The following is a 14,375-nucleotide window of genomic DNA, read 5'->3' on the forward strand; positions in this document are numbered from 1 at the left end:
TCTGAGAAATATAATAACTGATCTGGGGAAGTAGTGTAAGATAAAGTAGAGAGAATGGGGGGGGGTTGAAATGCCTTGAACACTAAGCTACAAAGTTCAACCACTATCTCAAAAACATGGAAGCCTTTAAAAGATTCAACTAACCAGGGAAATTAAGTAATTACATTTGTCTTCTAAAAAAATTACATTCTGGAAAGCAATTTGGCAATTTACCAAAACTCTTTAAAATGTACATATTATTCGTGAAATTAATGTCTTCCTTTTCTGAGAAGTAAAATGACTAAAAAATGTATACGAGTCTTTTTTCCCAGCCTCTAGTAGAGAGGAACATGGACACCTTATCTTGCACAGAAACAGGCCAATCTTGGCTCTGAAATAGTCTATTCAGGTACTAGTCTGCCAAAGAAAAACTTCGATCTGATTAGTCAACCTAAGACAAAAGTCTCAAAGGTTGTCTCATGTTTTGTGTTACTCAATGTAAAGAAGTAAAAGTGCTTTGTCAAACTGTTTTACTACTGAGCCTGTCTTTACTCATCTAAAATGCAGTCCTTAACCTAATTCTATCATACAGACCTCAGAGTTGGGTAAGAACTTGAAGACATGACACATAGAACATATAGTTGTTTAAATACAACCTAATAAATGTAAATGTACTTAAAGTCAATGTTCTAGATTTTTCTCCTTTCCTCTTTTCAGTCTTAATCTCAGTCCTGTGATTTGTATGTTTTAAATGCTGAGTGTATCTTTTGGTGTTGAAAAAAGAGAGAAAAAAAAGGAGAGCTATTCCATTATGTATTTTATTATATAGCAACTATTTGTTATAGCCACTTTAAAATATTTTATTGGCTTGTCCATCAGTGAATGACTGGATAAAGAAAATGTGGCACATCTACACCATGGAATACTACGCAGCCATAAAAAAGGATGAGTTTGTGTCCTTTGCAGGGACATGGATGAAGCTGGAAACCATCATTCTCAGCAAAGTAACACAAGAAGAGAAAACCAAACACCACATGTTCTCACTGATAAATGGGAGTTGAACAATGAGAACACATGGACACAGGGAGGGGAACATCACACACCGGGGCCTGTTGGAGGGTGAGGGGCTGGGGGAGGGATAGTATTAGGAGAAATATCTAATGTAAATGATGAGTTGATGGGTGCAGCAAACCAACATGGCACATGTATACATATGTAACAAACCTGTATGTTGTGCACATGTACCCCAGAACTTAAAGTATAATAATAAAATAAAAAATATTTTATTGGTTTGGAAAATTACAGTTTATTAAGTGAAAACAAGGATACAGATTTATAATGGGGTTCAGGATGCACTACGCTAAAATATGGCACCTTGGTGTTTGAGAAAACTCCAGAAGCAGGAAGATCATTCCCACCTTCCCTTTACCCTTCTCTCCCGAGGCAGGTCATAAGACCCTCATTCAAGAGACCTCCCTATGCCTGGAAGAAAGGAACACAAAGAAGAGTCTCAACAAACAGGCCTTGCTAAGTTCCCCCAAGTGTATAATCATTAGACTATATCCCCTTTGTCCAGTCATACTTTTCCATGACTATCCACTCTTCATCAAATCTAAGCATAAAAATACACATGTTTATCTCTTGCTTTGACTCTTCATTTCTGAAAGGCTCCCATGTCCCATAAAAACTTACATTAAATAATTTGTATACTTTTATTAATTTGCCTTTTTTTATAGGGGCCTCAACCATAAACCTAGCAACGGAAAAGAAAAATATCTTGCACTTTCTACAAGTATATACAATGTGGTCTTGGTTTTCTAACTAAATATATTGCATAACTATGTTATGCAATATATTTACAAAAAATTTTAGCATTTCTCTGTATCATTAATATATGAATGATACAAAGTCTAAAGAGGTACACAAAGATTTGGTCTGGGCTGTCTTGGATTGCAAATCATTTTACATTTTACATTTTCTTTATATGTTTTCCAGTTTCTGTTCCAGATTATCTGCAAGAAGCATGTATTTTATAATTTAACAAACTTATTTAAAAATAATATTTTTCTATAGAGAAGGATAGAAAGGGATCAGGCTGAGGCAGATGCCAGTTATTTTATGGCTGACAGAATAATCTGAGTGAGACATGTGAGACATGGAATGCAGGGGTGAGGACAAATTTGAGAAAGATCATTTAACAAACTAGAACCTACAGAAGGTGGACAATGATGGGGACGGTGGAGGATAAATGAGGAAAGGGAATAGTCTAACATAAGGGGTGGATGATTGTGCCATTCCCTGAAGTAGGAAATACAGCAAACTAACAAGTTTGGAATGGGGAGAAGACAATAAGGATATTTGGGACTGTTGAGTTTGAGGTGGCTGGGGACCCCTAGACAAGGTTTTCTAATAGATAGCGGGATACAGGTCTGGAACATTGAAGAGTGGTATCAGATGAAAGTACACATTTGGGAGTCATGTTGTATAATTGTTCATTGTTTTGATGAAGAACGTGATGGAAAGCCTGCAGAGAAGCATATTGAACAGAAGATAAAGCTCTAGGAAAGAGTGAGGTGAATAGAGAGAAAGTGAGGGTGCTAAGAGCAAACAGAAAATCAGAAGAGTGTAACATAGCAAAACCAAGGGAAGATAATTTCAGAAAGAAATAGACATGGCCAGAGATGAGAATTTTTCGGTAAGACTGAAGACCATACTCTTTGGGTTGCTAATCAAGGTTGTATATGATCTTAATTAAGCTTTTTTGGAGTGGTTCAAGTGAAAGACAGATTGCAATAAGTTGGGAGGGAGAAGAAGGCTCAGAATGTAGTACGTTTGGAATGACTTGGTGGATGTAGATTACCCTCTCAGGAAGCATGGGAACAAATAAAGAGGGTGATGGTTCCAGGCACTTTTACATCTCAAGGACTGCTTTCCTTGCCCATAAAACAAGGAAAATACAGGCAGTACCTGTTTAGCAATGGTGTCCTAAGGATTAAAATCTATTACTAATGAAATATACTTGTGTCCTTTTGCTGAATCCAAATTTATTGTTGTTAGTCGCCATGTGTTCATTTTCATAATGTCTTAATCATTAAAGTCAAGTGAATAACAAAACATACAGTTAACTGGCTCTGCATTTCTCTAGCTCAAGTTCTTTGACTGTATATACCCGAGTTTGACCTTAGAAGATATTAACATTTCATTCCTTTAGCAGTTAGAACAAGGACAGTTTAAGTTTGGTCTGGGATTAAGGCAGAATTTCTTCTCTCATCCTGCCTTCCAAACTGAAGAAATGGCCTCAAATGGAGATTCTAAGAGAAAATGTCACTTGCTTTATGAATCAGTGTGCCCCACTGAGGATACCTATTGTGGATTGGTTTAATATCCAAAAATTTCTTCAGATCCAACTCTTGACATCTCTGTCCACTTTTTGTGTTTTGAAGATTTCAAAAGACTCAATGAGTTTATGCTTTATGAAGTCATAGAGCCATGGATGTGATGTCACAATTGTGGCCAGCTCACCAGGAAGCAGGCAGAGCGGGGAAGGCTGAGTCCACACTGCAAGTCCAGAGAGCAAGGAACTTTACCTTGAGTATTCTACTCACACTTATGTCTCAGAGTTCCCCAATTTCCCAAGAAGGGAGAGATAGAGGCCACAATCCAGGGGGCCATCTCTCAAGTTACCAATAATTTTGCAGGTAAGAGCATGGAACTTCATCCCTTTCCAGATGGCCTCAAATGGAGATTCTAAGAGACAATGTCCAAAAGAAAAGCTCAGCGGTTCAGACATTTCTAACCTAAAAGAAGGGTTCTGATCACCACCAGAAAACAAAGAAAACAAAGCCAAAAACAGATTGAGGAAACAGAAAATACATCATCCTTTTAGAGTATTATTTTTATAAATATGCCCTTAATTTAGCCTAGTTAGTGGAAATTTCTCAAGTGTGTATGCATCTGTGTGAACATTGTGTATTTTAAACTTTTTGGAGCTTAGCCAGATACTTCGAATGCTAATCCTGGCAGAATTTCCCTTTAAGGATGTCCTGCAGAGAATTTGTTACTCATAGTTTTAAGTAAAAATTGACAAATAGTGCTTTTTCAGCCCAGTAGGAGTCATGTACATGGTATAAGACTTGGAGGAAATGCAGGGACCCTTCTGTTTTCTCCTGCAAAGTTGAAAAAGCTGCGTGCAGTTGGAAGGGATCTTCAGATGGTGCTGGTGACTTTCTGTTCCTTTTGGAGTTGACATGCATGTGGATTGGAGGGAAAATAATCAACATATATTCTCCTTTCGTACTGTTTAAATCACAGGAAGAAGCGGCTTTAAGACCAAGTGAGTTCTTTCCCCCAAATATTTCCTTTGTTTTGTTTTGTGGTATTTTGACTTCTCTAATTTTTTTTTAAGGATGAGAAATTTTTATAAACTTTCCAGTAACTACTTAAGAGAAAACTTTTGCCTGGCAAAAGTGTATGCCTTTTGAAGTTTCTTAGTCATTTTAGCTAAAGGTTATCAAATTTTATATGCTGAGCTTTTCAGATTTCTCATTCTTATAACTTGCATGTGGAGGTAACATAGGGGCCAGATAACTCCTTGGAATTGCCTCTTGAGTTTTTCTAATGGTCTTAATGTGGGGTATAGCTTTATTGTTGTAAAAAGAGGAAGAAGAGGAGGGCTCTTGAGATTTTATTTGGCTTAATTTATTTGAATGAATAACATTATCACTGAGCATATTTTATGACTAGATTTATATTTCAAGAGCAGATTTTGAAGTCACTTACAGGTTTTAAGTAAAAGGAGTTAATGAGATTCCTGCTATTTTCAAGAAAAATCTGCCTACTTTCCAGAAGTGGGCATACAAAAATTCATAATCTTTAATTTTCTAAGGTTAAATTAAAATATCTGTGTTTCCAGCCCACAGAAATATATAATAGACTCTATCAATCTAAAGTGCTACTTCTTGAAACAGAGGTAGTGTTATTCAGGCAAAAAGCATACATCCCATATGTGTTAATGCTTTCTCTCTCACTATTTTAGTCATATCCTCTTTGGTACCTATCATTCATTTGAAAACCAAATGCAGCTCCTCAGCTGTCATTTCAGACTTTAGAAAATTGGAAACTAAAAAGAATTATTAACAAAATGCATAGCTCTCATACATAAAATGTAAGGAAATCCTTGAGCCATTTTAGCCCTCATTTTATATCCACAATACCATCATGTGTAAATACTAGCATTTTTATTAGCAAAGCATACGGATTAAAATTTAACATAAGTATCGCAAACATATGTATCATACAAGATATTTCTTAACATATGTGTTATGATATATGCTTTAAGCCATAATCCAAGTTGCTTTAAGGGGAAGGTAAACTCTAGTGTCTGTTTTCTACACTTGTTCTATTTATTCTCACATTATTATTAGTTGCCAAATCTGCGACTGTTCTACCTAAGCAAGAGTAGTAGATTTGTGTTTTAATATAACACCACCTCACTGACAAATTTACCTCTTATTTTTATTACACTTACCAACATTTTGAGTAAAGCTGAATTAATTTGTGTTTCTTACATAAGACTGGGTACTTTTCTACTATAATATTACAAATAAGAGTTTAGAATATTTAGAGATTTAGAGAATATTTAGAGACAGATATTTAATTTGTCTGTTTTTATTTTTTCAATCGAGGGAACATGATCTCTTTAGAAATGAAAGCTGAATACTTGGGTTCTCATGGGAAGCTCTGAATCAGATATTAGTTAAACCAGCTTGCATTTCCTTGTTCTTGTAATTATCTTTTTCCTCTCCAATTACCATCATTTTTCTTGGTTACTTTTTGGTACCCTGAAAGCTCATTGAAGGAGAGGAAGAGAAGAAAGAGGTAGAGGAAGAGGAGGAAAAGGAGGACTCCTTTTTGCCCAACATGCCTCAAATCCCTGCAAAATAATCAGCTTGAGGCCAGGCACGGTGGCTCACTTCTGTAATCCTAGCTTTGGGAGGCCAAGGTAGTGGGGATCACTTGAGCCCAGGGTTCAAGACCAGCTGGGGCAATATGGGGAGACTCTATTTAAAATAAAAATAAATAATCAGCTTATTGATGACATACCCTAGTATTTTATATGAACTAGTAAAGCATTCTTATGGGTTTGGATTTACCTTATCCTCACCATATGTCTAAACTTTCACATGGGCTAATTACCCTGATTAGAACATACTAGGATATGTCAACAGCAAGGTTTACATTCATTAAATAAATAAAGCTAGAGAGTCTGTTTGAAAACAATAGTGTGATGTGGAGAAGAGAGTCAAGGTTTTGAAGTGTCATTCATACTGAGTTTTCTATGAATGAGGGCAAGTGAGTTTGCCTCCCTACCTTAAAGATATAATTAGAACAGCAGTGTTATAGAATTTTATGTTAGAATAATAATAACAGTAGTCATTTTTATTTTTTGTCTTCTCAAATTCTTCGGTTATACTTCCAGCACCAATGGACCTTAAATTTATCTCACTTGATTTTTAGCAAAGCTTTGAGCGATTCCTTTGCATATTCATTTTGCCAAAGGAATACTCACCAAATGGATCCTGAGTAGATTATTTTGATATATTCAGGTTGTCTCCTCCCGTTTAAAAATATACCTTTTTGTATTTTTCCAATATGATTGCAATTATAATGCTCTAAAGATGGTGGTGTGGAAGTGGAGTGGAGAAATATGCTTCTCGGGCTTGTTCTCCAGCTTGATTTTGTTTAACTATCTCTTACAATTGTTCATAAAACAATTTAAGTAACATGTCATAAGTCACATGACTTCTAAGATTTTTTCTTCTTAAATTTTTTCTTTTTTGCTTTTATTAGTATTACTACAGACATATAACTGTACATATCCATCAGGTACAATGTGATATGTGTATATATGTATACAACAAATTATCAAATCAGGGTAAATAGCATATTCATTACCTTATTTTTCATTTCTTTGTGTTGGGAACATTTAAAATCCACTCTTCTAGCTATTTGAAAATATACAATAAATTGCTAATTATAGTTACCCTATAGTGCTATAGAACACTCAAACTTATTCCTCCTATCTAGCTGTATTTTGTATTTCTTAACCTACCTTTGGCTATCTCTTTCTTCCCCCTACCCTTTTCTGCTTCCAGTAAGCACTATTCTGCTCTCTCCTTCTATGAGATTGACTTTTTTAGCTTCTTCATATTCATGAGGACATGCAGTATTTATCTTTCTGTGTCTAGCTTATTTCACTTAAAATAATGCCCTCCAAGCTCATTCATGTTGCCGCGAATGACAGAAATTTGTTCTTTTTTACAACTAAATAATATGTCATTGGGATATATAGCATTTTTTTTAATCCATTCACCTATTGATGGAAACTTAGGTAATTTCATATCTTGGCTATGTGTTGTGAGTAGTGCTGCAAAAAACATGGGAATACAGATATCTCTTTAACATACTGATTTCCTTTCCTGTGGATATATACCCAGTAGTGGGATTGTTGGATCATACGGTAGTTCTATTTTTAATTTTTTGAGGAACCTTCATACTGTTTTCCATAATGGGCATATATATGCATATATTCCAAATAACATATAAGAGTTTGCGTTTCACCAAATCCTTGTCAGCATTTTTTTTTGTTTCCTTGGTAATAGCCATTCTAACTGGGGTGAGTTTATATCTTCTTGTGGTTTTGATTTGCATTACCCTGATGATTAATGACATTGACCATTTTTTGTACCTACCTGTTGGCCATTTGTTTGTCTTCTTTAGAGAGATGTCTATTCAGCTTATTTGTCTGCTTTCTAATGTGATTTTTTATTTGCTATTGAGCTCATTTTATATTATGAATATTAAACTCTTGTCAGATGAATAGTTTGCAAATACTTTCTCCTATCCTGCAGGTTGTCTTTTTTCTCTGTTGACTGTTTCCTTTGCCGTGCAGAAGCTTTTTATTTGACATAATTTCATTTGTCTATTTTTGCTTTGGTTGTCTGTGCTATTGAGGTCTTATCCATGAAATTTTTGCTCACACCAATATCCTGAAGTATTTCCCCTATGTTTGCTTCTAGTTGCTTCATAGATTCAGGTCTTATATTTAAGTTTTTAATCCATTTTGAGTTGATTTTTACATGTTATATGAGGTAGAAATACAGTTTCATTTTTCTGCATATGAATATTCAGTTTTCCCAGCATCATTTTTCAAAAAGACTGTTCCTTCCCCATTAAATGTTCTTGGCAGCTTTGTGGAAAATCATTTGGCTGTAAATATGTGAATTTATTTCTGGGTTCTGTATTATGTTCCATTGTTCTATGTCTCTATTTATATGCCAATATCATGCTATCCGGGTTACTATAGTTTTGAAATATATTTTGAAGTTCAAAATATGATTTCTCCGGCTTTGTTCATTTTGCTCAGGATTGCTTTGGCTATTCAGGGTCTTTTGTGGTTTCATATAAATTGTAGGAGTTTTTTTCTGTTTCTGTGAAGAACATCACTGGTATTTTGATAGCATTGCATTGAATTGGTAGATCACTTTTAGTAGTATTGTATTAATTTTTACAATATTAATGTCTACAATTCATGAACATGAGATATCTTTCCATTTTTTGCGTCTTCTTCAATTTTTTTCATCAGTGTTTTGCAGTTTTTTTGTAGAGATCTTTCACCTCCTTGGTTAAATATATTCCTACATGGCTTTTTTTGTAGCTATTATATATGCAATTTGTTTCTTGATTTTTTTCCACTAGTTTGTTTTTGGTGTATAGAAAAGCTACTGGCTTTTGTATTCTTTTTTTTTTTTTTTTTTTTTTTTTTTTTGTATCCTCCAACTTTACTGAATCTGTTTATCAGTTCTGAGATTTTTGGTGGAGCTTTTATGATTTTCTATATAGAAGCTCTTGTTATTTGCAAATGAGGACAGTTTGACCTCCTTTTCAATTTAGATGCTCCTTATCCTTTTCTCTAGCCTAAGTGCTCTGCCTAGGGCTTCCAGTACTCTTTTGAATAAAAGTGAGATGATTGTCTTGTTCCAAATCTTAGAAGAAAAGCTTTAAACTTTTCTCCATTCAGTGTGATATTGGCTGTGGGTTTGTCATACATGGCTTTAATTATGTGGAAGTACATTCCTTCTATACCTAACTTGTTGAGAATTTTTATCATGAGGGGATGTTGAATTTTTCTCAAATACATTTTCTGTATCTCTTGAGATGATCAAATTGTTTTTGCCCTTCATTTTGTTGATGTAATGTATCACATTTATTCATTTGTATATTACATCCCTGGGGTAACTCTTACCTACATGGTGAATAATCTCTTTAATGTGCTGCCAGATTGCTTCACAAGTATTTTGTTGAGGATTTTTGCATCTATGCTCATCATGTTTATTGGCTTATAGTTTTCTTTTTTTGTTGTTGCATCCTTGACTAGTTTTGGTATCAAGGTAACCCTGGCCTCATAGAATGAGTTTTAAAGAATTCCCTTATCTTCAATTTCTGGAAGAATTTGAGGAGAATTTGTATTAGTTCTTCTATAAATCTTTGGTAGAATTCCAGAGTGAAGCTGTCATATTCTGAGCTTCTTTTTGATAAGAGACTTTTTATTACAGACTTAATGCCATTACTTGTAATTGGTCTGTTCAGGTGTTCTCTTTCTTGTTGGTTCACTTTTGATAGATTGTTTGTGTCCAGGAATTTACCTATTCCTGCCAGGTCTTCTAAAGTTTTTGGTATATAGCTGTTTATAATAGTCTCTGATAATTTTTTGTATTTCTATGGTATTAGTTGTAATGTCTCCTTTTCATTCCTGATTTTATTGGGACCTTTATGTTTTTCTTGGGTAGTCAAGCCAATGGAATGTTGATTTTGTTTATCTTTTCAAAAAAATTCAGCTTTCCATTTTGTTGATATTTTGTATTTTTTAGTCTTAATTTTATTTATGTATGCTTTTCTTTCTTTCCTTCTAATTTTGGGCTTGGTTTACTCTTGCTTTTCTAGTTTCTTGAAGTGCATCATGAGCTTGTTTATTTGATATCTTTCTACTTTTTTGATATAGGTGTTTGTTGCTGCACACTTACCTTCTAATACTGCTTTTGCTATACCCCAGATGTTTTGGTATTTTGTGTTTCTATTTTCATTTGTTTGAAGATATTTTAAAATCTTCCTCTTAATTTCTTCATTGACTAATTTGTTATTCAGGAACATGTTGTATAATTTCTATGTATTTGTACAATTTTTAAAGTTCCTCGTTATTTTGATTTCTAGTTTTATTATATTGTGGTCAAAAATTGATATGATTTCTATTAAATTTGTTAAGATTTGTTTTGTGGTCTAACATGTGGTCTATGCTAAAGAATGTTTCATTTTCTAATGAAAAGAATATGTATTTTGCAGCTGTTGAATGAAATGTTCTGTAAATGTCTGGTAGGTTCATTTGGTCTAAAGTGCAGTTTAAATTAAATGTTTCTTTGTTAATTTTCTGCCTGAATGATCTGTCCAATGCTGAGGGGTGTTGAAGTCCCCAGCTATTATTGTACTGAAATAGATTTCTCCTTTGGGTTTAATTATTTGCTTTATAAATCTGGTTGTTGTGGTATTGGATGTGTGCATGTTTACAATTGTTACATCTTCTTGCTGAAGTGAAAATAACCTTGTCTCTTTTTATGGCTTTTTGTTTAAAGTCTGCTTTACCTGATATAAGTATAGCTATTCTCCCTTGCTTTTGGTTTCCATTTGTATGGATTCTTTTCCATCCCTTATTTTTATTCTATATGTGTCTTTTTAGGTGAAGTGAGTTTCTTTTAGGCAGCATATACTTAGGTCTTTTTTTTTTTTAATTCATTCAGCTAGTCTATATCTTTTCAGTTGGGAATTTAGTCTGTTTACAGCCAAGGTTATTATTGATAAGTGAGGACTTACACCCACCATTTTGTTGTTTTCCTGTCGTCTTGTATATCTTTTGTTCCTTTCTTTTTCTCTTATAGTTAATCATTGTGGTTTGGTGGTTTTCTGTAGTGACAAGGTTTGATTCTTTTCTCTTTCTCCTCATATATCTGCTCTACCAATGAGCTTTATACTTTTGTTGTGTTTTCATGACAGTGATTTTCACTTCCAGATGTAAGTGGAAATCACTTAAGCATTTCTGGTAAGGCCAGGTGAGTGGTGACAAATTCCTTCAGTTTTTGCTTGCCTCGAGAAGGCTTTATTTCTTCCTAATTTCTGAAGGATAACTTTGCTGGGTATAGTATTCTTAGCTAGCAATTTTTTTTCTTCTTTCACCAATTTGAGTTTATAACTCTATTCTCTCCTCGCCTGTGAGGTTTCTGTAGCAAAATTTACTAGTCTAATGCAGTTCTCTTATGTGACTTGACAATTTTCTCTTGCTGTTTTTAGAACTCTCTGTCTTTGACTTGTGACAATTTGCCTATAATGTACCTCTAAGAGGACCTTTTTAGGGTTGAATCTATTTGGGGAATTTTGAGTTTCCTGGAGCTGGATGTTCAAATATCCCTCCTCCACAACCCCCACCACTAAATTGGGAAGTTTTCAGTTATTATTTTATTAAACGGGCTTTCTGTACTTTTTCCTTATCTTCTCCTTCTGGAAATCCCATAATACAAATATCTGTTTGTTTAATGTTTTCCAATAAGTCTTATAGGAATTCTTCACTCATTTTCATTCTTATTTCTTTTTTCTTTTCTCTGACTGGGTAACTTCAAAAGACCTAGCTTTAAGTTCAGAGATTCTTTTTTCTGCTTGATCAAGTCTGCTGCTGAAGCTCTCTATTGTATTTTATATTTTATTCATTGAATTCTTCAACTGCAGGATTCTTGTTTTGTTCTTTTTATGATTTTTATCTCTTTATTGAATTTTTCATTTATATTGTGAATTTTTTTCTTCTTATTATTTAATTGTGTATCTGTATTTCCTTGTATCTAATTGAGTTTCCTTAGAATCATTATTTTACATTTTTTTTGGCAATTAATTGATTTCCTTTTCATTGGAGTCTGTTACTAGAGAGTTATTATATTCCTTTGTTGGTCTCTTATTTCCTTGCTTTTTCATGTTTCTTGTGTCCCTGCATTGATGTCTGTGTATCTAGTGAAATAATCACCTTTTTCAAACTTTCTGGAGTGATTTTCATAAAGAAAGTCTTTCATCCTGCAGTTGAGTTTTACTGTGCAGTTAGAAAAGGTGTAGTGACTCTGTTTCCAGATAGGTATAGAGATAGAGTCTCTGTGCAGCTTCTTCAGTTGTATTCAAGGTCAGGAATAACTGTGGGTGCCTCATAGCCTATGCTTAGAGGTTTGTGGCAATGGCATTGGCAACATAGGTTTTTAATGTTCTTTGTGTTAAGGGCTTCTGGGGTCCTCCTATTCTGATTTTCTCTAAAATAAGGAGACTTAGCTGAGCGCGTCCCATTTGGTGTCAAGTCTGACATGGCCTACAAGCAGCTGCAGTGGCATGAGTTCTAAGTGCAGTGATCAGGATTCTACGTGCAGTAGGAGTTTTCAGCTCAGTATCTCATAAAGCTATTGAGGCAACTGGGCTTGGGGTGCAGCTTCACCCCTTGTGGCAGGGTTGGATGTAGGTTACCCATAGAGCCAGGATCTATGATTCTGAGGGACCCCCTAGCAGCTCAGGCTCAGGGTGCCAGGTTGTAGCTGTGATTCTACCCCTGGGGGGCAGGGCACAGCACTGGCCTGACTCCAGGGAATAAGGAGTGCTCTGGAACTTTGGCCTTGGGAGCAGGGTATGGCTGCAATTCAGAAACCTGAGTCAATAGGGCTCAGTGTCAACTCAGGTTCCAAGGGATGAGGCACTGGGTAGTAGTGATTGTAGACCCTGGGATAGTGGTGCTCGGCAGTATCCCAGAATGTGTGGGGCCAAGTGTATTTGCTTTCAGTACTCCAGAATGGTGGAGGACAGCTGTTGTTTGTTCCTGGGTGACAGGTGGGTAGGAAAAAACACAGCAATGACTCCACTCCCTAGATAGAGGGGTACTTCTGCATCTGAGACTCTAGAGAGCTAGGCCAGTGCCGGGGAATCAAAGTCTAAAGTTGTTCAGTTTATAGAGCAGGGTGTCTCAGCTCAGTTTCTGCTCAGCTCAGCCAGAGCACTAATTCCCCAAGGGACAATGTGCCACTTCAGCTCAGGCTTGAAGGATGTGACTGTTCTGGGCTGCACAAGCACTGTTTTCTTGGGATGCGGGGCATCAGTTCAGCTTAAGTAATGGAGTGCATGACTGCTCTGGATGGCCAAGGCACCATTTCCTAGGATGCAGGGCACCACTTCAACTTAGACACCAGGGAGACATGACTGCTCTGAATAGCCAAAGTACTGTTTTCCCAAGAGACAGGGTGCTGCTTCAGCAGGGGCAGGGGGAGGAGTTGGTAGAGCAATTCCACCTCCACTTGACCCCACAGGAAAAAGTGTTAACAGCTGTTAACAGCACATATTGGGGATGTGGGGCTCTGGGGATGGGGTGGTTCTGGGGTGGTTTAGTCTCAGGGATGAAGGGGAGCCATGACTACTTACTCCTTGAGTAAGGCTCAGTCTAGCTGTAGTTCCTGTTCCAAGATGCCATAGCCAATAGTCACATGGGCCACAGCAGGTGGGGCACAGTGTCAACTCCTTCTCTGGCTAAGCACAGCTATATAGACTCCAGGCAGCTTCACCATGTGGGCTTGGTGCCTGAGAAGACTGCAGAGAACACCAGTGGGAAGGTCTGTTGGTGTCCAGGGTGTTGATGGAGATTGTTGGAGTCATCCTGCTTACCTCGTCACCATAAGAAGTTCCTCCTGGCTCCCAGCTGATCCCACTTGGGGGATGGGATGGTGAAGGCCTGGCATTTCCTTATTCTCTATGTAGCCATCCTGAGTTTTTGTGCTCACCCAAGTTTCTATTAGTTTTAAAATGCAGCTGCTTTTCCATTGTTCTGGCTGTCTTTGACAGAGGCATAAGCACTAGGGGCTTCTAGTTGGCTATCTTGCTGCTATCTCTCTGACCCTTAATACTTTTAGAAAGAAGATTAACAGTTCTCCTGATCAAGGTATCAAACTATTTATTATCTTTGACAGTACCAAAAAGTCATACATACATGTAATTCATTCATTCATATTTTCATTCATTTATTGATCAGTTAGATCAAGCCAGTATAAACCTACTGAAGAAGTCAAGGTGTTCAATTTTCTTTATATCATGAAACTCTCTATTGTGCTAATGAACACTAAAGAGGCTCCTATTGACAAGGAACTGTCTATCATCAATTTTGACCAAATGCCTCTTAGTATAGAACTAAAATGCTTCCAATTTTCTTTAAACTTTTTTGTCACATAAAGATCAACACTTCCTTAGATTCATGGGTATAATTTGCATTTGAAAAAAATCCG

At 36.0% G+C, this 14,375-nt stretch overlaps 1 protein-coding gene across 8 annotated transcripts in view; it reads left to right on the forward strand.

Moving 5' to 3' along the window:
- The first annotated feature begins 3,476 nt into the window (after positions 1 to 3,476).
- Positions 3,477 to 14,375, forward strand: part of FHL5 (four and a half LIM domains 5) — a 53,966-nt gene continuing 43,067 nt past the window's right edge. Inside the window, exons 1-2 of one of the 8 annotated variants that reach the window (XM_009451678.5) lie at positions 3,477 to 3,677; positions 4,082 to 4,312. The gene's annotated coding sequence lies outside the window, so the exon portion shown is untranslated. 8 annotated transcript variants of the gene reach the window in all.

Source organism: Pan troglodytes, chromosome 5, assembly GCF_028858775.2.
Source record: "Pan troglodytes isolate AG18354 chromosome 5, NHGRI_mPanTro3-v2.0_pri, whole genome shotgun sequence".
Lineage (NCBI taxonomy): Eukaryota > Metazoa > Chordata > Mammalia > Primates > Hominidae > Pan > Pan troglodytes.